Genomic DNA, 25,293 nt, shown 5'->3' on the forward strand with positions numbered 1-25,293 from the left:
GAACCCAGGTTTATCCCCAGAGCTAAGACCAATGCTTTTTAATTAAGTGATTTCAGACCCGAGGACGTGGGAGGACCTGTGTCAGGAGGAGGCAGGCTGCCTTTGTCACTGCTGCTCTAAGGAGCTGGGACTTCCAGAGGAGTTACATCTCCTGTGTGGTAGGGGTGGGGGGTGGGGGAGGATGGAGATGCTCTCCTCTCCACAGATCTAGTCTGGGGCAAAATAAACATGGTGAACAAGCTGTCTTTCTCCTGCTCTCCTCTAATCCATTACTGTACTTTGTCACCCTCATCTTAGGTGCAGTCTCAGAATCCTTCTCAATGTGCCAACTGATTGGCATTGCTATGACAAGATAAAATACACTTGCCATTCAAATTCTAGTCTGACTTCTCCACTCTGCAGATGAGAAAACTGAGGCCCGGGGAAAACATGCAACCTGGCCACATAGCACACTAGTGGTATGTATTTGTTATCTCTTGCTGTGTAACAAATTATCCCAAAATCCAGCAGTTTAAAATAGTGAACACTTACTGACTCAGTTTCTGTGTGATGTGAACTTGGGAGCAGCTCAGCTGAGTGGCTCAGACTGAGGGTCTCTTGTGCGGTTGCAGTGAGGATGTTGACAGGAGATGCGGTCATCTAAGTCTTGACCGGGGCTGGAAGATTTGCTTCCAAGGGATTTCATTCACTTAGTCACTGGCTGCAGACTTAAGTCACATGAGCCTGTCCATAGATTGATGGAGGGTCCTCGGGACACGGCTTTCTCCAAGTCAGGAAGTTCAAGAGAACACAATGAGAAGTTACAATGCCTTTCATAATCTGCTCTCTGAAGTCACACATCATTGCAAGGAACAAGTCACTAAGTCCAGTCCACAGTCAAGGGGAGAGGAATCAGGTTCCATTAGCTGAAGGAGAGAATATCGAAGGACCTATGATCACCACATGATGGAACAGGTTCTACAACTCAAAGTGTCCCATTTTGTTCTCAATAGTGAAACAAATTGTACAAACTCTATGACTGTAACCTGTTTTTCCCTTTCTTTGGCCACTTGAAAAATCTTTTCTTTTTCCTTGGTGTTCTCCAGTTTCACTCTGATAAATCTACATGTGGATTTTATTTATTTAACCTGTTAAGGTTTCTTACAACTGTGGGTCAATATCTTTCTCCAGGTCTGGAAATTCTTAGCTATTATTTCCCGAATGATTGCCTCTGCCCCATCTCCTTACTCTCCCCCTTCCGAAGCTCTTCTGTATGGTAGATGTTTTTGCTTTACCTCCCATATCTCTTAACTTCTCTTTTACGCCCACCATCTCCACTCACTGACTCTCTCCTCAGCCAAGTCCAATATGATATTACTATACATTACCTGTTGAGTGCTTATTTCAGTTGTGTTTTTATTTCAAAATGTAGCATTTCCTTCTTTTTAGAATCTGTTAAGACTCTCTTTTTCTTTAAACATTTTCCTGTTCCCTGCAGACATTATCGATTTGTCTTTTTACTCCATTCAGAGAGTAAGCATCATTGTTTTTTTTTATTCTGTATCTGATCATTCCATAGCTGAAATCTCACAAATATTTTCTGCTTTATTTTCAGGTTCTCATTTCTAAAGCATTTCTTCCCTGTGCTCTTGGTTATATTTTTGCCTGAGTTGACTTTCCTTGGAAAATTATTTTGGTAATTCTTTACAGCCTGGAATGAAATGGTCTGTGTTTACTTCTGCCTGGTTCCTTAAAGGCATCACCAGTCCAAAACTAAAGGAAGTGCATGACTATAGTTACTCAGACCAGTCTGGTTTGTGGGCTTGGGCCTTGATGCCTTCCAGTCCATTCTTCTTGGTGTCTTCCTCCCCGGGCTCTTCTGAGACATAGCTCTGATGTGGTGTCCCCGTAGCTCCCAGCCCTTAGCTGGCTCATGACACTCAGGACCCATCCAAGCTGGCATGGGGACTCCCATCAGATCCAGGAGCTGTCTGGATCCTTAGGACCCCCCTCACCATGACTGTTAGGAACCCACAGCTCAGCCTCGAGTTCTTGGCCAGTGTAGTTGATGGACAAACCAAGTTCCCCCACTGTTTAAAGGCAAATCTCTGGCACTGGCTGTGCTTCTGCTTTGTAATTGTCTCCTCGTGAACCAATGAAGATAATTCAGCCTCAGTCCTATAAGGCTACGGACATAACCCCACTTCCCCACAGGCTCCTAGAGATGAATCGAGTTCTACTACTCTCTCTGCTCTTATACAAATGTCTGTTCTGCCTCCTCTGCATGGTCATACCTTTGTCCTTCCAGGCTGCCCTGGTGGAGGGATTCCCCTCCAGGAGTCCCTGAGAGGGCTCATCACTTCCTCTCTCCCCGGAAGCCTTTCTAGTCCCCTCAGCCATAACCTTCAACCTGGTAGATGCCATCAAGGCGGAGCCAAGCCTGCCTTTGAAGGCACAGGAGGCCACCGCTGAAAGCGGGAGGGTGGGCTCCTAAGAGAAGACAGAGATGGAACGCAGCCTGGTCGGCTGTGGAGGCCGAGTTCCAGAACGATCGCACTGACCCCACCACTCATTCATCCGTCCAACAAACAGTTGTTAGGGGCTGCTCCACGCCAGGCACTGGGTGGACGCTGGGTGGACACTGGGTGGAAACAGGCAGACGCAGTGCTTTCCCTAAAGGAGCCTATGGGGTAGGAGAGGGGCCCACAGACAGTGAGGCACAGAGCAACCAAAAGCTGTACGGTCGGGACTGGGGCTGAATCACTCCCTCCTCAACCTCGGTTCCTCATCTGCAGCCCTTACCCACCTCTGGGGGCGGGAGGGATGGTCGAATGAGATCACACACAGAAAGTGTCCCACCCGCCACTGGAACCTGAGGCATTTCCCAGAGTGAGAGTTGAGTCACGAGAATAGGATGCAAAGAATTTAGTGTGTCGTGAACAATTTCTTCCACAAAAACATCACATACATCCTATGCAATAAGGGCATTATCCTGACGAACCTCTACCTTAATTATAAAGGGGTTTGTGTGCACACACTGAGTCATGTGGAAAAATGTATGTCACTTCCAAAGAGTGTTAAAGGCCACTGACCTAGTGGTGCAGAGCAGAGCCTTGGGATCACACAAGATGAGTTGGAATCCTGTCTCCACCTTTATTACACACTGTGTGACGTGAACGCTTCCGTTCACCTTTGGGCCTCGGCAGCGGTGGCAGCGAGGACGGATGAGACAGTGCGTGTGAACACGTCAGTCGGAACAGCACCGGACACGCAGGGCTCCAACGTGTGGTATCGGTTCTTCGTGCTGGTTTTGTTCACACATAACAGGACCTCAGGGGCTAATTACCTCTGATTTAAAACATGGCAAGGACAAAGGAGGCTAATATTATTGTTAATGCTGTTTTTTTCTCTATCAGTAACTAATATTTTGAGCAAAAAGCAAAAAGGATTCATGGACATGAACAACAGTGTGATGATTGCTGGGGAGAAGGGGGATATAAGGGAACTAAATGGTAATGGAAAAAATGAAGATTAAATAAGAATAAAAAAATAATTAATTAATTCAAAAATTAGCATTCGAGGCATTTGTGTACCAGGAACCAACCTCATTTAATCCTCACAGCAGCTCTGTGGGGCAAATTCTATCATTATTCCCATTTTACAGCTGAGGATAGCGAGGTAATGGGAGGTTGAGCTTAACGTGGGGCTCACAGGTGCACCAACAAAACTCTCACTCCTGCCCCAGCACCTGTAGACTCCCCTCTGCAATTCAGGGCCTCCTCTGGCCCCAAGGACCGCAATGGCTCCAGTTTTCCACCCCCTGGGCTGGTCCCAGCTGCCAGTCCTGTTCTTGACACGCCACCCCACCCCCACTGTCTGCAGGTGCCCGGGCCTGGCCGCTCTACCAGGGCTTCCTCAGGCACTAGCCTGTGCTGTTGCTATCACACTCCAGCTGCTTCTTACTTAAAACCCCAGCCCCTGGGGTTCCTGAGGCTGCCCTGAGCCCTGGCAGCAGCCAGGCAGCTGGTCTCAGGAGCGTGGGGAGCTGGCGGAGAACCTGGTCTTTGAGGCCAGGGGGCTATGGCTGTGCCCTGAATGGCCTGGGGAATAGGGCTCAGCTTCTGCCAGTCTCTGGGACTGAGAAAGCAACTGAAAAGGAGGTCTTCCCATTGGAGCCCCAGCTAGGAGGCGGCCCCTGGCCTGGAAGGAAGTCGGAAGCCTATGCAGAGGCCCACCAGGTGTGCCTGCAGAGCCAGCGCCATGGAAGCCCGGAGCACGGGCAGCGCGCCCGCGCGGCACCAGCGCCGGCTCTCCCCACATCGATCATCCAGTCCTTAAGACATATTAAAATGGATTTAAAAAGACATTTCGCATTTTCTCTTCTTAACACCCACATTATTGCCACACATCGGCTTTTGTTTTAATTAAAATCGGTTTTGAAATCCTCCATGAAACTTCAGTGGGATTGTTAAAGGCAGCAATTTCCTTATCGGCAGTGCATCCCCACAACATACTGTAATAGTTATTTTGCAAAGCACAACTCTTATTAATTTAGCTCAATCAAATCAGCACCACGTTAATTTATGGGGCTGTAAAAATCTGGCAGTGCCGCTCTAGATCAAGGAACTTAGGGCAGGCAAGACACCAAGTGGGATGTTTATTTTGTACAATGGTCCCTAACTGCATTTCTGTGATTTAAAAGCTTTCCGAGGCGTGCGACGATAATATTACATGCATAGAGAACTGTGTGTTTGCTATGCCTCATTACTCCCCACGGAGACCCAAAATCATTTGGTATTCAACTTCTACCTAAAATATTTCCTTTAACATACAAATATTTTTTCTGCTTTAAATGGCTTCTCTATGTTAATTTTTTTTCCGGGGCTGTGAAGCAGGATCGTTTCCTATGCGAGGTTCTATTTTGGTCCAGTATTGATCTTTAGTGGTTGTTACCAGGTGGGTGGTTGGTGTCCCCGCTTCTTTTCCTCTGGCCGATCCCTCCCAATACAAAGTAGGGGAACTTTTCTGTTGGGTTGATTTTGCGTTTTCCCCTCCCTTCCTGGTCTACTTTTCCTGATGTCTTCTTCGGAGACTGAGAAGGCTCCTCTTACATCTTAATAACAAAGCTTCATAATAATACTTAGAACGATTTGCCAGGAGCTACAGCTTAGCAGCCAGGGGAGCATTTGGAAGGCAGTGTGGAATGGAAAACTGGGGTGCAAATGGGGAGAGGGAGGCTCAGAGAGGGCAAGTGACCTGCCTAAGGTCACACAGCATTAGGAAAAGCACTGGATTCTGGGACTTAGATCCTCCAACCCTCCATTTTCTCACTATTAAAATGAAGACCATAAGTATTGGGGGGGGAGCACCCATGTGAACGGCCTAGCCCAAGTCCTGGCACAGTGTGGGTGCTCAACCATGTTCAATGTGATGTAATCAGATTGACCTTCCTCAGCAAGGCCAGCCTGGTTCTTCAAGCACCTGACTCTGAATAGCAGAGCCAGACTACGCTCCAGCACAAGCAAGAACAGTCGACATCTCAAACGCTTACACCTGCAGAGCTTCTTCAGCGCACAAAGATGCCTCCATCTGCTCGGGAGGGCACACACCTGCTCTGGGGATACAGACTGGGCACTGAAATACAATGGGCACATTAACTACTGCACATTGTATTTCACATTGGACTCTGCACAACCTGTCCCAAGACAGGCAGACATGGAACCCCATCCAATGGATGAGAAGATGGAGACTAGCAGAGAATTCTGATGATTGCCGCAGGGTCAGATAGTTGGTGGCAGAGGAGAGATTCCAACCCAGCACTGTGGACAACGAGGTCAGCGCCTTTTCTAGCACCCTGGCTGCCTTTGGCACCCTTGCCTCAGAGCCCAGAAAGATGGTCAGAACCGCATAGCTGAGGCCAAGGGAGCTGTTTGGACCTGGGCAAGCAATGTCCCACTTTTAGGAGGGTGGAGAAGCAGAGGTAAAGTTACAAGACAGCGACGGGGTGTCCCAGGCCTAGGGCAGATGCAGCACGCTGCCATGCAGAGCCTTGAGGCCTCCAGTAAGAAACATAGCCAGAAAAGTCACAGCCAAGGGGCTCCGTTCTAGGAAAATGCAACCCCTCTAACCAAGTACCAGAGAAAAACCATGAAAATGGGAAGGTGAGGTGTGAGTTGAGAGCTGGAGGAAGCTTCACAAGCGGCATCGTGAACAGGCAGTGACGTCAAGATTAAGAGCTTCACTGTCCACCTAATTCACCCTGAGCTTTGGAAAACCTACTGTCTGCTCAGCACCAGCGGCCTCTGAAAAGAAGCAGCAGAAAGCATTCTCCATGCAGAACCTGGCTGCCCAGAGCACACGATCGGCTCCCAGCCTGCAGGCTCCAGGCCTGCCCTCTGTCCTGATGAGAAAGTCGGGCCCCATTTCCTGCCACACTTAGCTCCTCCTCACTCCAGTCTGCTCTGGCTTTGGGGCTGGGCCCAGCAGGGAGTGGAAATGCATCCAGACAGAGCTGCTCTTTGGACACCCTCGCTCAGCCTCCACAAACGAATGCTAAGTCTGTGCAAGACCAGGTCTCATGGTTGAGCCAGTCAGGGAAGCATCTGTTGCCACAGAAAAGAGGCAATTTGCTTGCTTTCAAAATGGCTACTCTGACAAGGCCAGAGCCAGGGTGTAGAGTGCCTCTGTGTGAATTGGGAGAAGGCACTCTCGTGGGGCAGACACAACCTCACAGGACCTTAGTCTGGTACATGGATTACGGGAGGACTTCAGCCTTCACAGGCCCCTGTGCTGCGCACACCTCAGCAGTGAACAGCTGGTACGGCTGCAGTCGATGGCTGGGCCCCGGGCCCCAGTGAATGGCCAGAGCCCACAGACCCTTCTCAATCCTTATCTGTGAGAGGCTGTGGGCCCAGGCTCCCCCTGGACATATGGGTCACCCCACGTCTAAGCCAAGACTCCCCGCAAAAGATGCAGGAAGCTGTCTCCTACACAACCCACACAACCACCTTGCTCAGAAACCCAGTATCCCACCCCCGGCCTCGTCCGTCGTTCCATCACCCCTCCACGGAGGACAGGCAGACATGGCAGGAGGAGGGAACAGAGCCCTGAAGCCCCCCTCTGCAGGCAGTGCCGGGCCTTCCTCTCTTCTTGCTGCTCTTTAAGAAGATTTTCTAAAGAAGAAGAACCTTCCGTGGGAGCAGATGGCGGATAAGTAGGAATGGTAAATAGTTTTAATTACTGCATAATGTAAGTGAGACAATAAAGGGGAGACAGTGGAAGCAAGCTGCTGCCGCCAAGGCCCTGAAACTGTTGTGGGGCCCAATTTGTCTGGCATGTGCTGTTCTCAGTCTTGGGAGGGCTTTAAAGAGAACACCGAAAATATTAATTGCCCGCCTCACTGGCCCATCCATCTTCACAACCGAGTAACACGCTTTTTTAATTTCAGGGGAATCGTTTTCAAATGGGAATCATGCAAATGAGTATTTTAGCTATTCATTTGTTTTACTGCGAGCGCTTTGTGAGCAAATGGCCTACAGCTTGCAATGAATTAAAAGACATGGGCACTGGAGACCGATTTTTAATACAAAGTCTTGACTCGGAGACGACCCCGACCAGCAGCACAGAAAATGTTGGCATAGCAACTTTGGGCATTTTCATGCAAATTGGCTTCTATATAGATGATACGAATGCAATGTTTTCCTTCAACTAATCATCATAAAATTAGTTTCACTATATTTAAATGCCTCCACTTAATGCATTATATCCATATGCATGAAATTGCCTCCGCTAATGCAGTACATAAAATGCCAAAGATACAATGAATAGCCAAATTGCAAGCAGTTATGTTATCTCCCATAAAAACAACGCCCCTCCCCCTTTGTTTTTTTTTTTTTTGGTGAGTGTGGGTGTTTTTGAATCTGTGGGCGCCAAAGGCATCTATCACAAATTGCTATTAGCACACAGACTCACTCACACACACTCACACACGCACGCGCGCATACACACACCAACATCCTCTCCAGTTAAGTAACATTAAGGTTGTAAGACAATCGGACAAAAGCCAGGCAAGTCAGGGGCTGGTGGCGCTCACCTGGGCTGGCTAACCTCCCTCCCACAGGTGTGCGCCCAGAGGAGCTGGAGGAGCAAAGAGCACTTGCCTTGCCTTGGAATAGATCCCACGGGGCTGGTTTCGTGGCCCCTCCCCAGCCACCCATTACAAAGGGGGGCCTGAACAGGATGTGTCTGAGCTTATCCGGGTCCAGAAATCCAACTGGAAATAACCAAAGGTAGAGCCACCGTAGGCAAGAGCAGCTCCCTAGGACTGGCCCTGGTGGCCTGTAGAGATGAAAATTCTAGAGGAAAATGATCAAAATCAGTAATGGGGAGAGGACTGGAGAGGAAGAAAGGGAACGTCCGTGGGACCCCTCTGTTCTGGGCTTGCGCTGGGCTCCGTGCACCTGCCATGTTACACCTGTCATCACTACAACAACAGCAGGCACGTCAGCACGATCAGCACCAGCCTTGTGGACTACATGAGTCTCAGAGAAACTGAAGACCATGTCCAAGGTCATATGAGCAGAAAGCAGCAGTAGAAGGATTGAAACCCAGGTCTCTGATTCCAAAGCTGCACTTCCCTCTGTGCCAAGTTGACCTCAGCAGGTGACAGCAAGTGATGGCAGGAATGGGCTCCATCACCTTTTTTTGCTGTGAGAGGAGGTGCCTTCTCCCCAGCAGGGGAGGGGCTGTGAGGACAAAGGACAGAGTGGTTTTCTGAGTCTCTCCTCCAACATTTAGGTTCCATTCTCCTCGTGCGTCTGATGAGTCCTCAGTGTGGAGCCCATGTTGCCCCCAGGTCAAGAGGATCAGGCTTCCCACGGAGAGAGCTCCCCAACTCACTAGCTGGGCCTTCCTATGTCCCCCAACCCTGCCAAGGGAGACGGAGTTATTTTCGGCTCCAGGCCTGGTGGATTTGCAGTTTGGATTACATATACAGATGCTATTTATGTGCAGGGTGGGGGTCATGAGGAGGAAAAGCAAGAGGTAAACTTGGAATAACATAGGCCCCTCTTCCCACCGAGAGGTGGAGCTCCGCCTCGGGAGCCCTCCAATCCCTATTCGCTGGAGGACTTTGTGTTTGTCCCCACAAGAAGGCACGAGCTACCTGTGAAAACAGCGTGGTGGCTCCTCAGAAACTGGAAATAGAATTACGGTGTGACCAGCACTCTCGCTTCAGGGTGGCACCTAAAAGAGGTGGACGCAGGAACTTGAAGGGGTATTTGTACACTCGTGTTCACAGAAGCACTACTCACAATAGTCGAGAGGTGGAAGCAAGACACATATTTGTCAAGGGATAAATGGATAAACAGAAGGTGGTATATACATATGATGGAGTATTATTCTGCCCTAGAAGGAATAATTCTGGCACATGTGACAACATGATTGCACCTTGATGAGCGTGGGCTACATAAAATAAGCCAATCACCCACAAAAAAAGAGAAATGTAATATAATCCCACTCACATGAGGCACCTAGGGAGTGAAATTCACAGAGACAGGAAATCAGATGGTGGTTGTCAGGGTCTAGGAGAAGGGCAAGCAGGGGTTCGAGTTTAATAGGTACCAGATTTCAGTCTGGAAGATGAAAAGGTTGTGAAGGTGGACAGTGGTGAGGGTTGCCCAACAGTGTAAATGCACTTAACACTACTAAGCCAGATACTTATAAATAAAGTCATACATTGTGTTGTGTATATTTAACCACAGTTAAAAACTATAGAAAAAGAAAAGAATGCCTTAGGCAGGAAAATATCTTTCCCAAGACCCCAAGCACATCACAGAATTCAGGGACCACGTTCTCTGGGTAACTTGATGAAAAGGCAAGAACAGACCCTTCTGATGGCTCAGGAATTAAATTAAGTGGCAATACGAGGGAGACCCCTTGGAGCGACAGGGCTAGCTTAGCCAGGGTCTAAGGCACAGATCAGGAAGTCCTCCAAATGCATTAACTTGACTCATTTTCCTCTCCTTCTAACTTTCTCCCTCCTGTCTCCTATCTTGTCTGGACAAGCCCCTCCACCCATCCCCAACACATGAATTTCCCAATTAAATCTCTTGCCATTGATTGTTTTTCTTTGTTTCCCCTTGACAACTGGTCCTCTCACCACCACGAATTGTTTATGGCTACTGTGACTTACAAACACTAAAGTAAAGTAGCATATTCTCTTGCAAACTGAACGTTGTATCCTGCACATTGTTAATCCTCACCAATCCTTATCCTTATCATTAGTCCTGTGATTACAATAGCAGCCACCAGGTGGCATGTTTTGGAAGTCCCAACCTTGGTCAATTATTGCAAATACCACCCCTGGTGGCTGTAGTGAGATTTGCGGTCACCGTGCCTAGGTGGCAATTGACTGGGCCTCAGAGCCTGTCAGTATTAGAGACAGCCCTTTTCAGTGACTGCTTTTGCCCCACAGCTCCAGCTGCTGTTGCGTTTCCTCTTGCATCTTAGCTCTAGAAGAATCAGTATGTCCTCTTGCGTACAACCTGCCTCGAGTACAGGACTGCAGACTTCAGCCTTAGCAGTATTGGATGGGCCATTTTCTCCCATGGCCAGGAGCCCAAGGTGAGACCAAATGTTCCAGCTTATTCTGTGTCTGCCATCTTTTCTAAGTTCAGTTTTTAGATTGTTCCCTCATGGAAAGTCTCGTGTGGTCTTGGTCCTAACACCCTATTTGATGCAACCTCCTTTGCTACTTCCTTCTATCTCTGCCAAGGGGGAAGCTGGGTCTCCTACTGCACTGGAATCCTGTCCTCCTTGACCTGCAAAATTGTTGCCTCCCTTTGTAGGACTTTTGAAACTAATAGTATTCTCCTAGTTTAAAAGGAGTTAGGGAAAAAAAGAAAGAAATGGTGACTACCAGGAATTAGTGGGGATTCACTAAGGAAGGTCATGCCAAGTTCACCTGGTATTTCCTCTGATGGGATACTGCACAACCAAATGTATTTTGATTTTACAAAGCATTTTGTAAGTCTCTGTTGTTAGCTTTGTGGGAGAGCTGGGCCAAGATGCGAGTTTAGATATACAGGGTCACATCCATCCCACAGAGAAAATGGAACAATTGATTGGAAGGAGATGGCTGGTGAAATGGAGCAGGGCCCAGCCCTCGTCTCTGTTCCATTCCGTGTCTTACTGCCTTGAATGAAGACTTTGAAAGCAGACTTCCCACATTTCCAAGCATCACAGAGGCACTTGAGTAACAAAATAGACAGTGGAAAAGAATCTCACAGACCACAAAAATTAGGCTGAATGAAATAAGGTGAAATTTAGCAGACAGAAAAATCTGTAGTTTCCCATTTAAGTTCAAACAATCAGTTATCTGGGCAGAGGATGGGGGACACTTGGCTCCACGGCAGACTGTTGTTTAAAATCCCTGGGGTTTTGATCATCCCTAGACTGACTTCTCACTAAAGATGAGGCAGAGCTGCTGAAAGAACCTCTGCCCACTTGGATGGCATCAGTGCAAGGGTGGGGTAAAGATGGTGGTGGGGCTGGACCCACTGAGGACCCTGGGGTGAGTGCCCAAGGTGGTCAGGGTGGTATGGTCATTTGCATGAGTAGTGCTTGAACTATGGGAGGAAACAAGGACAGAACTGTCCCTGGTGGACAATTCTGAGAGAGGTGACCACACCCTCTGTCAAATCACCAAATCTACTATTGCACCTGATAGAGGAGAAGGTGCCGCACATGGTCATGAAAAGGATGGATGCTCGAACAATCGGAGGGTCTGGAGGCTTTTTCTGACGGCTGGAAGGGCTTTCACACGAGAGAGGGAGCAGGGTCCAGCTGTGATGGGGGGGTCCAGGTGCCTTCGGTACCCTGAAGCCCCTTGCCCGTGAGCCCACCCACAAACCTATCCACTGAAAGTCCATGCCTAGGACTCCAATTATAAGTAGTTTGTGTACTCTGTAGTGGAAGGAGACATCAGCTTCTGGGTTCAAATTCCTTCCCTACCACTTCCCGTGTGAACTGGACAAACCAACGTCGCCATACCTCTTTCTCTAACTGCCAAAAGGAAGTAGAACTGCTGCGTACTCACGGGCTTGTTGTGAGGATTAAAACACATGGGGTATGTAAGGAATGCGGCACGTAATAAGCACCCCCCCCCAAGACATTGTAGAACGAGTGTATTTTCTCTGAACACCTCTCACGCACCCTGGTCACTCATATACCTCAGTGTCACTGATTTAAAAAAAAAAAAAAAAGGTCCTATGCTCATTACATCCTGTTCCTTCCTCAGGTTCAGAGCTTTCCCTCGGGCTCGAGGAAACCTCCCTGGCCACACTCAGCCACCTCTTCTGGTCCCCCAGCTCACTCACTGTCTGTTCCAGGCCCAGGGCCCCAGTTCCCGCAGGGGAACCAAGGGGCATCTGCAGGGACTTCTGCAACCTGGGTCTATGCTCCCTGGCTCCCAGATCAACATCCTGGTCTGCAGCTGGACCGGGCAGTTCGGAGTAGAGCATCCTAACCAGGGACTCTAGACACCCAGACTCTAGCCCGAGCTGTTCCAAGAGTAGGCCATTCCACCGCCTCTCTGCACCTCGCAGAAGGCCCTCACACCATCCCTCACATGCGGTGATTCTCTGGAATACTCTAGTTCGTGGCATGCTCAGGAACCACAAGGTAAAGACGGGTCCTGGGGAGAAGGGGATGCCTGCTCCCATCGTGTCTATCAGAGTATTTCCGTGATTGCTGGGGAGACTCGGGTCTTCGGGCCCCTTCGGGGTGCACAATGGCCCATGTCAGAGCCTTCTCGAACTTCTCACTGGTTTTCTCAGAGGTAGAAGCACACTGACTGGAAATCTCTAACCCCTAGGGGCCTTGGGGAACCTCCTCTCCCTCTCTGGGCCTCGTTTTCCCATCTGTAAAATGAAAGGATTCGGGGCTCTGGCTGGGTAGCTCAGTTAGTTTAGAGTATCTTCCTGGTACATTAAGGCTGCGGGTTCCCTCCCTGGGCAGGGCACATGCAAGAATCAACCAGTGAATGCACAGGTAAGTGAAACAAAAAACTGGTATCTCTCTCTTTCAAAATCAATGTAAGAAATAATCTATTACATCAGCTTTAAAAAAAAATGAAAGGATTCGGGTAGAGGAGCTCTGAGGTACCTATGAGCAACGACTTCAAAATTATGCACTTTAGTGTGTCCATACCCCCCGAAATTGAGGCAGAAACCTCAAAACAGGACCAGAGGTCAGTAAACAAAGCTTATTAAATGGAAACCTCAAACAATTATTCTTCCAATCTTAATCAAGAGACCTAAATAATCTGACTTCTCAATTTGCTTCAGCAATTTCCTTGAATTCCTGCTGTTGATTAGTTCGGGCAGCCAGTTAATGGAAGTCTGGCACACCAGACCCATTCATTTTGTTTTCTTAGAGGCAGGCTCCATCTTGGAAGTTAGAACCAGGAGGTGACGGTTCTCGATGTCTTGTCAACGGGAGAACCAGGCAGTTCTCGCAAGTGCCATGACCACCTGAGATCCTGCAGGAAGGATGCCATTAAGAATGAGAATGAAGCCCTGGCTGGCGTGGCTTAGTGAATTGAGCTGTAGACTGTGAAGCAAAGGGATCACTGGTTCGATTCCCAGTCAGGGCACATGCCTGGGTTGCAGACCAGGTCTGAAGTTGGAGAGGCAACTACACATTGATGTTTCTCTCTCTCTCTCTCTCCCTTCCCCTCTCTCTAAAAATAAATAAATAAAAATTAACAAAAAAGAATGAGAATGAAGAAGGATGGGGAAGATGTCCCAGGGAGAAGGTGCCCGCCACTACTGGGCAGGGCCTGGGGCGGCAGGGTGTCTGGTGAGACGGGGCTGCCAGGGGCCCAGCCCTGGGCCAGACTGGCTGGGATCGGAGGTGTCCAGTGGTACCATCTGGGGCGGGGAAGGTCAATAATGAGAATTCACAATTGGGCACTGAGAGGCTCAGCCAGAGAGTAAGCAGACATTGGAATCACATGGACCGAGCTAACTTGCCACCAGAGGGCAGGCAGGTGCCAGGTCAGAGGCGTGAGTGAAGGCTCAGGACCCACCTGGTTCAGAGTATACTCATTCATCCAACAACATTCATTGGGGACCTCCTGTGTGCCAGCCACTGCTCTAAGCACTGGGGACACAGCCATGAAACAAGACAGAAGAACCCTGTGGAAGGAATAATTCCAATGGAGGAAGCAAGTAACAAATAATTATATAACATGTCACATAATGATTGATAAGGGCCATTAAAAATGAAATGGAAAAAGGAGTGGAGAGTGATGGGAGCTGCTGTTTGACAGAAGATAGTCAGGGAAGGCTTCTCTGAGGAGGTGACAGGGAGCAAAGATCTGAATGGAGCAGGGAGTGAGCAATGTGAATATCAAATGAATGTCACCAAAAGTGGTTCTTGTCACCGTTAATTTAACTTACTGAAAAGGGTAAGGGGTAGCGGCCCAGGGCTGGAACAGAGGGCGGAAGGGCCCTCAGGTCCCAGGCTCCTCTTCTTTTTCCACTCTTCTATCTGTGTGCTCTTGTCCTTAAGGACACAATGCCCATGAGACAGCCACTCACCTCCAGACACAGAGGACAACTTCAAGACATGAAGGGAGAAGAGGAACAGGCACAAAGGCCACAGGGACATCAGCTGAGTGTGTCCCCATTAGCCCCACCCAATGACTTCTGCTGTGTCTTCCTGGCCACAACTGGGTCACGTGGCCAACTCTGCTCCAATCACTGGGGCCAGAGAAAGGGGTTTAGGGGTCAGCCAAGTGACACTATGCCCTGAGGGTCACTTCATTACGGCATCCCCTCTCCAGGGACAGCTCTGCAATGGCTTTTACCCTGGGCCATCTGAAAAGTGCTTTTCTCCTCTGAAGAATAACAGCCTTGTAGGGAATCAGGACAACCCCGCCCCTGCGCCAGTTCCAGCGCAAACCTGGGGCGCGCCCTCAGGCCGGTGGCTCCTGGCCTCCGGGTCTTGCCAGAGCCATCCTGATACTACTTTCTGCTGCAGTGGTCTAGGGGCCCGAGTGCCGCCCCTACCTTAGCCACCATAACTAGCCTGCCCCTGAGAGCCCCCGAGAAATTGCAGGAGTCCTGGAAGGGTACCCAGAATGCAATTTTACTGGAGGAGACACAGACTAAGAGGCAGCCCACCAGCAGGGTCTGAGTGAGGGGCAGGAGAGTTACAGACTGTCTTTATTTAAGATTGTGAAATTTTATTTATCATAACTTTTTGGCATTAATTTTGATTTAAAAAAATACATTGCATTACAACCTCATTTGATTGCTGAGTATTTGGCGCCCATTTAGATTCTGCACCGGATGTAAATGCCCCGCCCACCTCACCTGGTCCCTCCCCTGCCAGCTGGTGGCCTGGGAGGGGACCCTGGCTGGACAGAGGCCAGGCTGCCCAGCCGAGCAGTTACTGTATCTGTGGACTCTGGGGTCACACATGTGTAATTTTTAGCCCTTTTGCCATGAAGTGTTTGGATTAAAGGCCCTGGTATTTGTTTAATAAGAAAAGAAGGTGGTAGCCATTAAAAATTTAGTCCCACGAATTAGTAGCTCCTCCCCGAGGTGCTGTATTTATTTAATCATAGTAAATTTGGGCCAACTCCCCTCCCGGGGCCTCCAGCACCTGCCTCCCTACCCCTGAGGGGTTCGTCACTAGGGCCCCGCTATTACACAAAGGTCCTCTGCCTGTGGCTCCACCGGCCGCAGGCTCACAGGGAGATAAACACCTTAGCCTCATTACTCACATGGCTAATTGTGAAGTGATTTAATTAAAGTATACAGATATTTCCCCAAGTTAGTTACATTTCATATCACTCCATTAGGAGTAATTGGCTGAAATGAGGGAAGCTGGCCAGGTGGGCGGGCAGCCAGAGCCCCCTCAGCCCGAGCGAGGCTCACTGCCTGGCGGTTGGGGCGGTCTGCGGGCGAGCTTGGCAGTGCCAGTCACTGAGACACCCACCTCGACACGGCAACCTCCTGGGACAGCCGTGGGTCCTTTCAATCACATGCACCAAACTGCCCACAGGCTGGGTTGGGAACCGGGTCCCCAGCCCACTCTGTCACTCACATCTCTGTGACCTGGAGCAGCCACCTCCCTCAGCTGAGCCTTGGCTCACTCCTCTGTGACATGGGAATAATAGTGATGTCTGCCTTAAGTGCTTGTTACCAGATTAAATGGAATAGGCCTGGAAAGACTTTAGCGGAGTACCCAGCACATAGTGCTTAATAAATAATAACAGTATTATTTGTGAACTGGTGTATGGCTACAGAATGAAGCAGTATAGACAGTGAAAGAAGCATCTTTCCCAGAGTCAGAAATTTCAGGGTCAGGTCTCAGGTGTGCCCCTAACTCTCTATGTAATCTTTGGCAATTTGCTTCATTCCCTGGGCCTTAGTTTACTCACCTGGCAAAATAGGGAAAGGTAAATTAAGAGACTGATGTTGGCCCACCCTATATCCATTCTCCCTTTTTTCCTTTCCAGCCCAGCCCTGGTTGGGGCAGCAGTGCACCAACTACAACATCCGCATCCCCTAATCTCTCTTACAGATGAAGCTGACCCCATGGCCAATTCTGGTCAATGAAATGAAAGCCAAAGTTGCTTTCTTGTTGGGTGGGGCTCAAGTCTTCTTCAAAAGGGAGCTGACCCAGCTGGAAGGCACCCCTTCCACTCACTCTTCCCCCTTCCTTTTCCCAAATAGAATGTGACAGTGATGGTTGGAGCTCCAGTGGCCATTGTGTGATCATGAGGTAACCTTAAAGGTGGAGGCCACTTACACAGCCACTCGGCTGAGCAGAAAGACAGGAGGGGCCAGAGTCTTGAATGACATCTTGGAGCTATTGCCCCAGCCCTGACCACCCTGGATTTCACAGCACACAAGAGAAAAATAGGCTTTGTCTTGTGTGCTTTGTTTTGCTTTCTGTTTTTGCTAAGCCTCAGCATTTTGGATCTTGGTCACTTGCTTCAAGTGCTATCCCTAACGCACACAGGGCCTCCTGCTGTATCAGCATCTTAGAACTTGATCTCCGAGCTGGTCAGATCCGCCTGCCCGTCCCCGTGCTGCACCAGCCTGCGGTCGGGGTACCTCTCGCACCCTGACCCCAGCCCCAGTCTGCTCACCCAGCTCGGGAGCTGCACTGCAGAGCCACGGTCCTCACGTCTCCAGCCAGCACGTGTCCAAATCTGAGGAGACGTGTCCAAATCTGAGGAGATAAGAAGTAGCTGTTTCTCACCAAGAGGTCCGGCCCCTGATCTACATACTTCCCAAGTGCCTGCTACCCTTGGCAGATGGACAGACCGGGGAGCAGGTTTATTTATGACAGCTTTGGAGTAGTGAAGGATGCGAGGATTCGCTGCTGAGGTTTTACTCTGCCCCTTACTGATTGTTTACTGCTATTGACTAAATGTTTGTATCCCCCCCCCCCACAAAACTCATATGTTGGGTCCTAACGCCCAGTGTCTTGGTATCAGAAGAGGCGGAGACTTGGGAAGGAGATTAGGTCATGTGGGCAGAGCCCTCCTGGGTGGGATTAGAGCCTCTCCGAAGGAGGCCCCAGAGAGCTCCGTTGCCCCTTTCACCACGTAAGACAATGGCTGTCCAGGAGAAAATGGGCTCTCACCAGACACTTGATCTTGGGTTTTCCAGCCGGCAGACTATGAGAATAAAGATCTGCTCCTTGTAAGCCACACAGTCGATGGTCTCTTGTGACTGCAGCCCAAATGGGATAAGACTGTGACTTTGGGAAGTCTCTAAAATATCTCTGGACCTTGGTTTTCTAATGTGTAAAGTGGGAATAATAATACTGTACCCATTCTGAAAAGGATGGGAATGAGGAAATGAGATGTATGTGAAATGCACTACAGGTCGAAAATCAGAGAACATTCGCCAGGAATTGTGGCTGCCGGAGACCATTTTCTGAGCCAGCCTGCCAGTCCTCCCTGAGGTCCTTCTCTGAGCCCAGTCCTGCAGGCCTGGTGAGAGGAACATCAGAAAAGTACGAGCCACCGTCCTCCAACTTACAGAGGAGGAAGTGGGGGTTGGGAGAGGGTAAGTCACTAAGGCCACACTGTTAAAATGTGGCGGTGCTGGGATTGCATCAGGCCGAGTGAGTGAAGAGCTGTGGCCAAATCCAGCTGGCACCTGACTTTACAAATAAAGTCTTCTTACTGGACGATGGACGCGTTCATCTATTTCTGCCTCAGTCTAGGGCTGCTTCTACACCACAGTGGTGCCACTGAGTGACTGCATCAGAGGCTGTAAGGCTTGCGAAACTTAAAGTATTTACTACTGGTCCTTTACTAAAAAAAATGTTCTGAGCCCTGAGCTAGAGTCCAGTCTGCCTGCCGATCACCCAGCCACCGCCGAGCCCCTCCCGGGTGCCTGATGCCGCGCTGCCTGGTGGTTCGGGCACCAGCTGGATGGGAGCCCAGGGCTTCCAGGGGACCCACCCCCTTTCACAGATAAACAAACTGGGGTCTGGAACCTTGAAGCTTCCCCAGCCTCCTGCCAGATCTGTGGTTGAAATGGACCAAAATCCAGTCTGGCGCCTTGCTGCAGGTCCATATCAGGACCCAACGAACCGGGGCAGAAAGATGGAGAGGGCTGAGGGGGTCACTGTCTCTCTCCCTCTGTCCCTTTCAAGCCCCTCCATTGCTTCCCAGTTGTTGGGAAGCCAGGGTAAGTTGTGGCACCTCACCAGGAATGAAAAATAACGAGACGGGTGAGCCCAGCTTCATGGGCACTTACTAAGTGCTCAGCACAGTAGATACCCTTCTTCCTGTAACCCCGCAGCCACACTGACAGGCGGGTGTTCTGATTTCACAGGGGAAAATGACTCATTCGAGGTCAAAGAGGTCACAGAGCTACTAAGAGGTAGAGCCAGAATTAGAACCCGCATCTATCTATGTGACTCCAATCTCCAGACAGACGCCCCTCCCATCTTTATGGGATTCGGGGGCTGTGGGCAATGAGAAGGGGTTTGCTTACCTGAAAAAATGTTATTCGGGGTGGAATTTGTTCCTGAATCTCTAGGTCATGGTGTCTGGGGGTTTCGACCCTCAACCTTGAGCCCTCCTGCTTCCCTCCATCTCTCGCAGTCACTTCCACACCCTAAGGGAGCAATGACCAAGAACTAGGCCCCCTCCCAGGGGACTCTGCTCTTTAAAGGGGACTGACTTGGAAGGTGTATTGTCTTACGGATGGAAATGCAGGCCTCTGCCAGCCAGGCGCGAGGGCAAAGCTCTCCCGCGTCCCTGAAGCAATGTCTGAGATGTCACACCCTCTGCACCCGGAGTGGCAGGGGCATCGGGAGCCAGGGTTCTGGTTTCCTTCTGCCTCCAAGAACCTGACCAGGTTTTCAGATTCTTCTAGAACAAGAGGATGTCGGGGCCTTAGAGTCTGCGCCCCAGACAGTGCTGTCTCCCAGCAAACTGGGGGTGTTGAGAGAAGCTGCGTTTCGGAGCTGCTGTAGGTGACAGTGTCAGGACAGGCACAGGCTCCGAACGGCCACTTGGTCCCTCAGGTCCCACTGTCATTCCTTATCCGAGCATCCTCCTTCCCCACCCTTAGGCTGCAAACTTGGGCCACCCTTCTCACCCCTGCATCGGCACCAAAGGTAGTCCAAGAAAACCCCTGGGACATGGCTCACAATCCTGGTCCTCTCTTCCCTCCTCCACTAATGGAAGAAGTCGCCTCACTCCACAGACAGGCTGGGCAGTGGCCCTGTGCCCTGCAAGGGAAGCCACCCCCACAGCCTTGGCCTTGTGCTGCTTCCCGGTCAGACCCAAGGACTGGATGGTCCAACCTGCACACACCCAAAGCCCCCGAGTCCCTCCAGCCCCTCTGCCCCCAGCCACCTTGCTGGTGTGTTTACTTAAGGCTGAATGCTATATCTGGAAGTTCATTAATTTTTTTGTGGGTGCCAAAATGCGGATCATTTGTGCTTATCCTCAACTAAATAAGTCAGGTCATAAGAGGTAATGCCATGGGTAGTGGAATGTAAACAAACACATTCTACCTCAATAAACATGCTAATTTCCAGCTATAATATTCACAAGTAAAAGATCCATCACGCCGACCCTATTTGGCAAAGGCAGCGGGCCTCATCCGTCAACGAGGGAGGCTCCCGCCAGTTCGCTGCAGGAGGGAAATAGTACAACTTAACTCGCTTGATGACGCCCTCGGGGGGAAACATGAGCCTCATAAATGAGTCTGGAAATGTGATAAAAGGATAATCTTGCATAAATGAGCCTATATCATCATTACCTGCACCGGCCAAGGCCAGGCGCAGGCTTTGAGTGATGGAGTCGCATTTCATATAAATTAAGGCCAAGGAGTCGGTGCACCAGGCCAGCGGGAGCTCTCTGTCCTTGCCGTGTCCCACTGGCCACCCTCGCCTGAGGCCGCCACCCAGGATGGGTGTGGGACCAGGGGGAGGCTTCAGCCTGGCTGGGGCTGGGGTGCTGGAGTGGGAAAAGCAAGAACAGCCCAGGGCCTGTCTGAACACAAGGGTAGCTCGGGCAAAAGGAGACATTGGAGGGGGTCTTGGCCCCCTCTCATCTCATAGAGAAATTATGGAATCTATTAACATATTTACTCAATAATACTTATTGGACACCTATCAAATGCCAAGGCACTGAGATAGGCACCTAAAAATTTCAAAAGAGATGAAGCCCTGGCTTTTAAGAAGCCACAGGGGACTCCGGGAGGTAAAGTGAGCCCTCGCAGCCTGCTTGGTTTGTGGTCGGGTGCTGAGGGCGCTCAGGAAATGGAAAGACTCCCCAGACCTGGGCATGGCAGGAAGGGTCAGGGCCGTTGGCCTGTAGATGCCAGTTGGCCCCTCCCTCCTCCCTCGGCCCCTCCACATCCCCAAGGCCTTTTAGGGACGCTGGCCCTGCCCTACCCATAGGTGTGCAGCTTCTACTAAGCTCCTCCCTCCCTGCCTGGAGGTCCTTGCAGCAAAAGACGGAAAGACGGATGAGAAATGCACAGAACATGTACACCATCTGGGGAAAGGTCTGGTGGAGATCTAGGTGCTCCTTCCTGATCCTTGCTTGCCCCCTTCTGGGGGAGGCTGGAGGAGCCCCACCCAGGCCCCTGCACAGGGCTGAGGCACTGGCGCCCACTGCTGGAGCGCTGGCAGCTGCAGCTCACAACCACCCTCCTCTGTGGAGGTCGGCCTTAGGCCAAAGCGGTGCCTCTGCCTGCCCCCCTGCCGTCAGACCAGGCGACTGAGGGCTACAGAGGCCGGCCCTCTTGACTGAAGGTGGGCCAGGGGTTGTGCTCTGTGGTGCAGGTCCCTCGCCAGAGCCCCCGGGGGGCTAGGCTGAGTCTGGGCTCCAGCAGAGACCACCCCATTGCTGCCCCGTCCTGCTTCCCTCACTCCCTTCTCCTGAGAACATGACCCAAAAGAGCTACTTGCATCCCAATCTGCATCCCAGGCTCCGCTTTTAGGGAGCCCAACCTAGGCACCCCATTTTTCTTTCAGTACCTCACTTTTGTGTGTTGTCTCCTCAAAGACAGACGCAGAAACAGCCCATCACAAGGCAGTGCAGGGGGAGCAGCACCCCCATTGTGAGCAATGTGCTGAGGGGGCAGCTAAATATGCCACAGGGGGCCAGGGAGGCTGGTTCGGAGAGGGGCGTCCACCTTCTTTGGCTGGGGCCTGTGATTTCTGGGGGCGGCGAGGGAGGCAGGAAGGATGCGCTAGGCAGCAGGAATGGCATACCCTTTAATTTCCAAAGTGCTTTCGTGTGTCACTTCACTGCAAATAGAACCTGGGATGCAGAATGGGAAGCCCGCAGCACCTTCACCAGGGAAAGGGCTGGCCAGGCCTCCTCCCACACCAGATGCCCATTGCAGGACTAAGTGACTGCGTACACGCGAGTGAGCAGAATCACTGTGAACATTCCTTTGGGGTACAACATCTTGTCTACCCTGTACCCCGTCCTTGTTCCCGGGTGTCTGCTCCCTCTCTGGACAAGAAAAGCTTGTACAATAGGGACTGGGTTTGGCCACCGGGGTGGCTCCATGAGGCCTAGCTTTGCTCTTTGCACTGAATTGGTGCTCAGTAAATACTGGTTCCATGGCTTTGAACTGTTGGCTTGATAGGAGAAAGAGAGGGATCCCCAAGAGCAGAGGGTGTTTAGGTGTATAAAGACCTTCATTCTTCCAACTACCAAACAACTTCGCAATAAGATAGTATGATCAGTGACATAGAAACAGGAAGAGAGGAGACAACAGCGCACCTACTGTGTGCAGGAACCGTACCAGGTGCTTTCATAGGCTGTACTTGTACCTGTCGATAATCTGGAGGTGGTTTTTATCATTGCCATTTCACAGATGAAACCACCGGGGGGCAGAGGGGCACGTGACATCTGCGTGTGCTGATGGACGTCCAGAGTCTGCCCTCTTCCCATCCTCTCCCTTCTTTAACCCCACGGGAGGATATTTCCAAATCCAAGTTGCAGGGGTCTGGAACGAATGGGCTGATCCGATCTTTCCAGAAGCAGAAGATCTGAAAGACCCCAGGTATCCCTTTCAGCAGAGAGTCCCCCAGTGCAGGCTGCTTGGGCCCAGGGAGCCATGAGAGGTGGCAGACCCCCCTCCCAGGCCAAGGCCCACTCTCCTGAGTCACTTCCCCAGCCATGCCTCTCACAGAGAGAGGGCCAAGCTGCCAGGATTGTGTGATTCAGAACCCACTTTAGGGTTAATTTTATGAAGGAAGAAAAAGGTATAAATGATGTTGAAAAACTGAGCTGACAAGCTCGTGGGAAACCTGAGCAGCAGAAGTCTTAGTCCGAAGTCCTGGCTGAGAAAGCGCCGGCCCCTGCCAAACCCGGGGATGGAAGCTTGCACATTCCTGGGGCCGCGTGCTTCAAATACTTTCCACAGCCTTGCCAGTGGAGGGCCAGGAGAGAAGACTCTGTCCTTGCCAAGTTGGGTCTGCAGAACAGCTTGGCTAGCAGGGAGCAGTGAAACCACAGGGGCTGGAAAACCTGACTCACCAGCTGCAGGGGAGAGTGGGGAGAGGCCCCAGCCCCGCAGGGGCAGGCGCGGATCCTTTGACTCAGCGGGTTCTGGCCAGCTAACCACTGGGACTACACCGCCCTCTGGGTGAGAGCCTCCTGCAGTTCCCATTGGGGCGAACATTCGTTGAGCACCTACTAGGTGCCATGCAGCACGCTGAGCATCTGGTTTGACAGCCGAGGGAGCTGGCAGAGCGGGCATCATGTGCCAACTTTTCAAATAAGGAAGCTGAGAGCCAACAAGGTACAGGAACTGCCCCGTGCCACACAGCAAACGAATGGCCAGAATGTCAGTTCACCCTGTGTGTACCGAGGGCCTGCTGTGTGTCGGGCACAGGGTCAAGGACGGGGTGCAGACATGGGGATGTGAAGGCCTTTTTCAGGGAAGTCCACCAAGTCTCACAGAGTTGAACCGTTTGGTGTTTTCAAGACACATTCATATCTGCTACCCAAATCTGCTTATTAAAACACGTGGGGGATGGGGGGCGAGGAAAAATGATTTGGAGACCTGGCAACATGGAGATGGGGCAGGGGAGGGAGAGATGGTAGGAGGAGTCCTGGGGGACGAGGAGCCAGGAAACTTGGCTTCTCAGTTCGGCCTGTTGCTAACTCTCAGTGTAACCCAGGGAAAGTCACTTCAGCGCCCCCCACCCCCCTGGGTCTCAGTGTCCGCAGAATACACTCTCCACGCCTTTGGAAGTACCACCATTCCCTACACAACGCTGCCTTCATGTCCATGGCTGCAGAAGGATGCTGCACCCCCGGGGGGGGGGGGCAGGCCAGAGACACTGGGGAGTTCTTGCCCCTGGAAATAGGCCTCAAAAAAGACAGGCAGGCGGTGGGGGCTGAGGACCCACTGCCATCCCTCTGAACAGGAAGACACAGAAGGCGCGTGGGAGTCAGCCCTCCGAGCTCCTCAGGGGCACAGAGTCCCTGGCACCTCCGGGGGCCCTGCTCATCAAGCACCCTGTCTTCTTCCTCTCCTTCCTCCTCTGACATCCCCTCCGGTGCCGCGTGTGATCACCTCCCCAGGAAACTACTTGCACTCAAACCCTGTCTCAGGCTCTGCTTCTAGGGACAGCCAAACCGAAATAGTTTCCTTGGCTATAAGAGGGGAATCCAGACAAGGGGCTTTGGCCGCCATCTGTGACAACCCCCCACAGTGCATGGAAGGCGTGAGCGAGGCCCCCAAAGGAGAAGTGGCTGTCCCGCTAGTTGTGTCATTGCCCCGTCCCAGGTGTCCAGGAGGCTGGCTGTGTGTGAGGACCCAGGTCCAGTCCCGCTCTGCTGTCTACAGGCTGCAGGAGCCAGGGCAAGCCCCTCCGCTGCTCCGGTCTTCAGCTCCCTCATCCCCACAGCGGAGAAGGTAACGTCTCTGTCTCAGAGTTGCTGAGAGGCTCGAAGGTGGTAACCAGGATAGCGCCGCACCTCATTACCATCGCACATCTAACTGGTTGCCCGGAGGCCCGGAAGAACTCGAGAAGCTTTGTGGCATCACGGAACAGGAGCTCTCGGAGGCACGGAGCCCTGGGCTGCAGAAGACACGTGGCTGTGAGGCTGGAGGCTGCCTTTCTCCTCGGGGTTTCAGGCCCCGAGTGCTCAGGCGCGCCTCTTCGCCCCCGACCTCGTTACCCAGCCAGCTGGGGCCCCACGCAGTTTCCATTTCTCTTCCCTGGGTGTGGGGCCGAGACCCGTGAGCACAAGCGATTCCGCCCCTCACCGCTCCACCAGCCAAACCCCAGTCCCAACCCGGGACCTGGACCCCTAAAGGGAGATGGAGGCAGAGTGTTCTGGCTCCAGGAATCAGCTAATGGAACCTTGTTAATTACTATGTAAATTACTTTAATAGTGTTGATCCCCCTCAGACAGTTGTTTAAGGGCTTGAGGCCCTAGTCTAGGGATGTGGGGGTCTCCAGTGAGAACAGGCGGCCTCTCCTTGGCCCCAGGGCTCCCACGTATGGACTCCGAGGGCAAGTGTGGGGTCACAGATGGAGAGCTGAAGGAAAGGAGGGCTTCACACCTGACCCTGGCCTGCAAGGATCCTGGCAGTGACACGGAGGTGCAGGGTTCGAGTCCACCCTTGAAGGCCAGGACTCTGAGGGAGCTCGATGATCTCTGACCCACCCCCTCCCTCACCGCATCCAGAGGGGAACAGAAGCTCAGAGCAGGTGTGTGACTTACCCAAAGTCACACAGCAAGGAGATGGCTGGCCAGGGGATCGGCTGGGCACCAGCCTCCCA

The sequence above is a fragment of the Artibeus jamaicensis genome, unplaced genomic scaffold, assembly GCF_021234435.1.
Source record: "Artibeus jamaicensis isolate MK-2021 breed Jamaican fruit bat unplaced genomic scaffold, CSHL_Jam_final contig_548, whole genome shotgun sequence".
In the NCBI taxonomy this organism is placed as follows: Eukaryota; Metazoa; Chordata; class Mammalia; order Chiroptera; family Phyllostomidae; genus Artibeus; species Artibeus jamaicensis.